Consider the following 6,769-nt stretch of genomic DNA (forward strand, 5'->3'; position numbering starts at 1 on the left):
AGAGTACCTCCTGTGGTGCTGGTACCTACTGTGTATTACTCCAAATGCGCAGGCATTAGTCCCTCACTAAGTGCTTGTTGATAATGTTTGCGAGAAAATAAATTGATTTTTTTTTGCCTCATTCCACTTTACAAAATATATAATGGATATTTTCTATGACCTACTTATACAAAGTTTTTATTCCTGCGTGTCTGGTGTCTGTTTAGTGTCACCATCATTCTGGATGGTGGCTCTCAATACTGTGACATTTGAGAAAGCTCCAGAAGCCTTCATTATCGGCAAATCCTCGTGGAGCTGTGATACACAGGTGAAATTATAAATTGAGTCATTTCCTCTATAGAAAATGGGGCACTTGGAGTATACTCTGGGGGCATAAATCTGTAGCAGGGGATCACCCACACACAGTCCAGGCTGCAGCTGCTCTGGAAGGTTTTCGTTCTGGGACAGTCCCAAGAATTCTAGGAAGCAACATTTATGTCTTGGTCCCTCTGCAACTTCCAGTCTTTTGTCATTTATCACAGCCGTAAACAAAATGGCTCTAAGACACTGAAATGTCTAATAAGAGCTATGCCAGGTTAAAAGCATTTCCCTGAATACTTAAATGGCGGGGGACTTACCGTGATGATGAAAGTGGTTTTCTCAGGGTGAGGCTCATCCATTGCACTTGGAATGCATTGACCTCTGTGATTTCTCCAAATGTAGGAGACTTGACCGCATGATTTGTGGTAGCAGGAGACGCCAATCACATTTGCCCCTGAAAACAAGACGCATTTCCTTGAGGCAGATACAGACAGACATTTCTTGGGCTTTATTTCAAAGTTGAGAAGATCGGGTTGAAAGGAAACCAATAACTGGGTATTGTAGGTAATGATTCATGCCGAATCATTAGGAGAAATAACCAGTTTCCACAAAGCACTAAACAATCCCTTGTTGGATTACGATGGTAATACCAAGGAGAAAGGAAAGTGTGAGGAGTGACTCACATAACGCTGATACTATTTTGACTTGTTCAGCTGTTACTACTAGTGTTTCTAATGGATAATCAAAGCATCAAGACATTAAGACACATTTATAATTGTATGGAAATGGAGCTCTGCCTCTGTAATTTTCTGCCCACCTTAGAGTCAGTCTGTTGATATCCACACCACTTAAACTGTTTCTCTGTTTGATTTGTCCATAGCCTGTGGCAACCATACCATGGTTTTATCCCACAAATAACAATCCTTCTAAATGCCCAGAAAGCTATATGTCATTAAGACTATACAAGTCCACAATAAAAGGGCTAGTACATTCTCTGTCTCTCTGTCTCTGTCTGTTTCTCTCTCTCTCTCTCTCTCTCACACACACACACACACACACATTTTCCTTCACATATACTCATGTTTTTTCCTTTTTTTCTTCTTTGGAAAAAATGATAGGTATTAAACAAAGATTAGCGCACTTTTTTTTTTTAAAGGCAATGGAAATCTATTTGCGTGTCTGAAAGGCATTTTGATTATACCTAGAATTGTTTACACTATTTCCAAGAGGATATTGGCCCAAGAGCACATTTTGCAAGAGCATCGAATTTTTATTGTTGCTTTTAAAATATTCTATCAAATAATTTCCTGTCAAATTATGTTAAATGTTTTATTTATAAATATTACTTTGTAGCATAATTGTTTAGGAAGTACACCATTTACTATTCCACTATGTAAAGGAAATAATGATTTTACTTACCAGAATTAATGTTAACCAAATTAATTATGTAGTCCTTAATTATGATTTAAAATATTGGTAAAATCCATACTAGAGGGCGCCTGGGTGGCTCAGTGGGTTAAGCCGCTGCCTTCGGCTCAGGTCATGATCTCGGGGTCCTGGGATCAAGTCCTGCATCAGGCTCTCTGCTCAGCGGGGAGCCTGCTTCCTCCTCTCTCTCTCTCTGCCTCTCTGCCTACTTGTGATCTCTCTCTGTCAAATAAATAAATAAAATCTTAAAAAAAATACATTTATAAAAAAAAATCCCTACTAGAAAATACAAAGACATTTTCTGCTTTTCATAAATTCATCAATTAATATCAAGCAATTGTCAGTAATCTATTTCTTTGGATTTCAAATAAGCATTCACCTACTCAGTGCACTAGCTGAGGAAAGGGCAGTTAAAAGACAGTCCTCTGAGGCTAAAGTAGAAAACTGTATAAATCAATATATATCATCTTGAAACGGAAAATATAAATTAAACGTTACAAAGTAGGAACTCAAAAATTGGCAAGAATGTCTATCATAAGAAGTAATCTATTACAACTAATCTGGACCAACCAGATGCTATCTCTAATAGTATGGAATAATCAGAGGAATTTAATCATTTTCCTATGAACAATTACACAATTAATTGCCTCTCCTGACCTTTCAGTTAAGGTTAGACTCTCATTGATGAAATCTTCATAAAAACAATGCCAATAAAAACCATATTTACACAGGGAGCTCTAAAAGAGATCCCAATACTCGCAGCTGAAATCATTTGAGTAAAAATAAAAAAATAACAATAATATTGAGTTTTAACAAAGAATGAGATAATTATCCTTGAGTCTGTATTGATTTTATTTCTTTATTTTCATACTTAGAATTTTTATGTAATAGTATTGACTTTTTCTCTTGATATACAGTTTAGTAAATTTTAATGTATATATGGATTTGTGTAACCACCACCACAATCAAGATACAGAACAGTTCCAAAACACCATAGAACTCTCCTGTTCTAGCCTTTTATGGTTACTCCCTCCCCAACCCTACATAGGTCACTCACTCACCTGTTCTATATAGGTGACTTTTTTGTTCTTTTTTTTTCTTTTCAAATGTAATACAAATGGAATGATACAGTATATAACTTCCTAAAACTGGCTTTTCTCACTCTGCCTAATACCTCGCATATGAACAATTTGCTCTTTTTTGTTGCTAATTAGTATCCCATTTTATATATATGCACAGTTGGTTTTATCCATTAACCCTCTGACGGACATTTGGGTTCATTCCACCTGTTATTTTGTTTTGGAAAATATGAATAGAACTACTACAAATGATGTTTGTGTAAACATTGGTTTTCAATTCTCAAGGCTAAATACTCAGGAGCAAGATTTATGGGTCATATGGTAAATCTATGTGTAACTAATAAAAAACCACCAAATTGTTTTCAGCTTATCTGGCTATACCATTTTGTATTCCCACCAACACTTTATGATCTCCACTTTGTCTGCATGCTTGCCAGCCCTTAACATAGTATTTCTTTTTAAATTTAGTCATTCTAATATATGTGTGTAGTAGCATCTTATGATTTTAACTTGCATTTCCCTAAAGCCTAACAAGGTCACACATATTCTCATGTAACTTTTGGTCAACTGTATCTCTTTTTGTTTGTTAAAATCATTTAAATGTACTATTTGTTTTCTGATTGTGGGATTTTAAGAGTTATTCATATATTCTGCATACATTTTATTTATGGGATATGTAATTTGCAAATATTTTTTACCCAGCCTGCAGTTTGTTTTCATTTTCTTAAAGTCTCTTTCACAGAGCAAGTTTTTAAGTTTTGACAAAGGGTAATTTATGTTTTCTTTTTCTTTTATGAATCATGCTTTCAATACTATATTTAAGACTTCTCTGTCTACTACCTTACCACATGGATTTCCTCTTACATTTTCAACTAAAAGTTTTATAGTTTTATTTACATTTAGAGCTATGATCCATTTTGAGTGAATTTTTGTATGTAAGATATGAGGTTTAGGCTAAAGTTCATTTTTTTTTTCTGTTCCTTTCAACCAATGTCATGCTGACTTGATCACATACCTAGATTGTCTTTTTTTTTTAATTTTACTTTTTTCCCAATGTCCCAAAATTCATTGTTTATACTTTATATTAAGTCTTAAATCAAGGAATATAATTCTTCCAAATCTATTTTTATCAGACTGATATAATAAATATTTGAATAAATAAATGCAAAAGTACATTTTTCTTATAGTAGTACTAGAAATAATATAGAAGGAATGAGAAAATCATAAAATTACCACTAGATCACCACAGTAATAATGGCTATAGGCAATATCCATTGATGAATACTAAAACTTTCAGATGGCAAAACATCAAGGAGGATTAGGAAAGTCACACGGCCTCTAGGTATCTTCCCAAAATATTTACGTTACAGTAACAATTTAACACATATTTCCAAATTTTCTGTTACTCCTCCCTGAAGGAGGTAGAGCTTAATTCTCCTCCTCTGTAGTAAGAGTTAGATTTAGCAACTCACTTATAACAAATAGAATATGTGAAGGTAAAAATCATAATTTTACTCTGGCAAAACCTGGCAGACAGCACTTAAACCAAGTGATCATGGTTACATTCACCAGTAATAAATCATGCTGATATTGGGTGCTTTTATATGTTGCAATGAAAAGGACACATCATGTCTGTGGCATATTTTTCAATAATGCATAACCTCAATCTAATCACAAGACAACATCAGACAAACCCAAATGGCCATAAATACCAACCACTACTCTTCAAAGGTGCCAAGGTCATGGAAGATAAGAAAAGACTGAGGGACTGTCACAAACTGGACAGGACTATAGAGTCATGAAGACTAGATGCAACAGGATATTCTGCATTAAATGCAGGGCATGTAAATCCAGTGAAAGAAACTGGTGTTTAAAACACACACACACAAACACACACACACACACACATATAAACTCTATAGTTAGGTTAATATCATTGTATCAAGGCTAATTTCTTAGTTTTGCTAAATATACCATGGTTGTGTAAGCTGTTAAGATTTGTGGATGATTTGTGAAGCATATCATGAATTCTCATGGCTTTTTTGCAATTCTTTTATAAATCTAGTATTTCATAACCAGAGGTTAAAAAAAAAAGTTTCCCTTTGCTCAGTTGTAAATACCAAAGCATTAGCAACCAAAATATTAGCATTATTTTTATTTATATCCTCTATTAAAGGAATTGAGATAATGATAAAATACTCACAGAAAACTTTTATTTTTCATTAAATTAGTAACAACCAGTAGTGAATAAGAAGTCCATACTGAGTATATATTCTGCTGTTAGAAACTGTATTATATACACTTGAAAGACATATCTATTGTTTTTGCCAATATTTTTTCAGTGTTTCCTTCCTTTGATAACAATACCTTCAAGGAACTTCTCTTCCCTGCTCTCAGTTAATTTTGTTTTGGATGTGGCCGATTTAGGGTAGGTGTAGAGTTCAAGACTGGACCTTCAAAGTGTTCTGCAAGCCTGGTGCTAGTGATGGAATCCAGGATGAGTACTTTGCTTTTAGTGGTTTGATCAAGCCTAATCCTAGGACAGCTTTTGAGTACCTGGAAAACAACCATCTCTCATTGCACTGAACTATTTTGGTTGACATAATCTTAGTGGTGGAGGTACTGGAACCCCCACGATGGAGATGAAATTGACACAAAGGAAAACAAAGCCAATTAGAGAATGAGAAAGAAAGAGAATAGCTGATCATGATGACATTATTTAAGCTACTTTAGTTATGTCTATTATTCTAGAAAATTGAACCCAAATTTTTCATTTTTTTGAGACAATAAATTCCTTAATTCATTTTTTATAATTTGGAAGAGGGTTAGTAGAATTAAGTTACATACATTTCACATCAGAGAAAGTCCTTCAAAATTATTGACGTATACATTGGATAAGATAAAGCCGAGGTCCTTATTTGTGATCTGAGATAAAGCAATAGTGATTTCTTTTGAATCTTATTAATTAATCCCATAACCATTCCAATTAAAGGTCAAGTATAAAATGGCAACCCATCCATCTTTTCAGTTGCACACAGAACAGTAGACATTAGGAAAGAGCCCAAGACACATATCCTGGTAAAGAACAATGCTATCAATCAATGCCATAAAATTATCAGATAACTATGTGTATAAGATTCAACAGCTAGAGAGAATATATTGGAGACCATTTACTTACAAATAAGCCCCAAAAGACTTAACAAGTTCGAAGTCAAGAGTCTTAACAATTGCTATAGGATATAAAAAAAGTGTGTTTATATTTCTAGACCCCAAACAAAGAAGCTATAAAAATAGAGGATTGTATAGAAGACTTTAAGCAAATAAAACCATGCCTCTGCACTCTACCTAGCTACTCAGTGGAAACTTCATAGATTAAGAAAAATGTGTATATCCCATCTGCCTTCTTGTGCAATCTATGCCTTCAGTTCCACACAATTCTCCCAATTAACATACAATGTTATGCTGAGTATATTGCTCACAATTTAAAGTGTAAAAAGAATGGACTGATTCCATTCTTATCAACTTTATGACATATTTAAAAGGAAAACTATCTTTTTGAGAAAAGATCTCCAAATGGGGGATATATAGTATTACCAAGTCTTTGAAAACCATGATTGGGTATAAGATGACATCCTCAGCATGCAGGTAACCTGATTTTAAAATCAAGAACCACTGGATCTCTTTCAAAGAAATCATTTTAGCACACCTTAAATTGCCCACTCTTGATCAAACCCTTCCCTCCTCACCCTTATTTACCCAAACGGTTCACAAATTAAGTTGCATGAGACTCTGCATGGAAGATTTACAAGGGCACAATAAGGGAACTGGCAGATGTTCTTCCATTCACTCTTTGAGCAGGAAGGGCATGTGGAAATGGCACTGGTTTGAATGACATTTGAAGTAATGGCCTGCCATTCTGCTGGCACTTTTAGTGTTAAGCAAGTGATCTGCAAAGTAAAATG

General features: G+C 34.4%; 1 non-coding gene across 1 annotated transcript; it reads left to right on the forward strand.

The window, feature by feature from the left end:
• Window positions 1-593: 593 nt before the first annotated feature.
• LOC116587456 lies at window positions 594-757 on the forward strand. The gene has a single exon (XR_004284459.1). It is a non-coding gene; the product is annotated as a U1 spliceosomal RNA (small nuclear RNA).
• The last annotated feature ends 6,012 nt before the right edge of the window (window positions 758-6,769 follow it).

Source organism: Mustela erminea, chromosome 3 (assembly GCF_009829155.1).
Source record: "Mustela erminea isolate mMusErm1 chromosome 3, mMusErm1.Pri, whole genome shotgun sequence".
Classification (NCBI taxonomy): domain Eukaryota; kingdom Metazoa; phylum Chordata; class Mammalia; order Carnivora; family Mustelidae; genus Mustela; species Mustela erminea.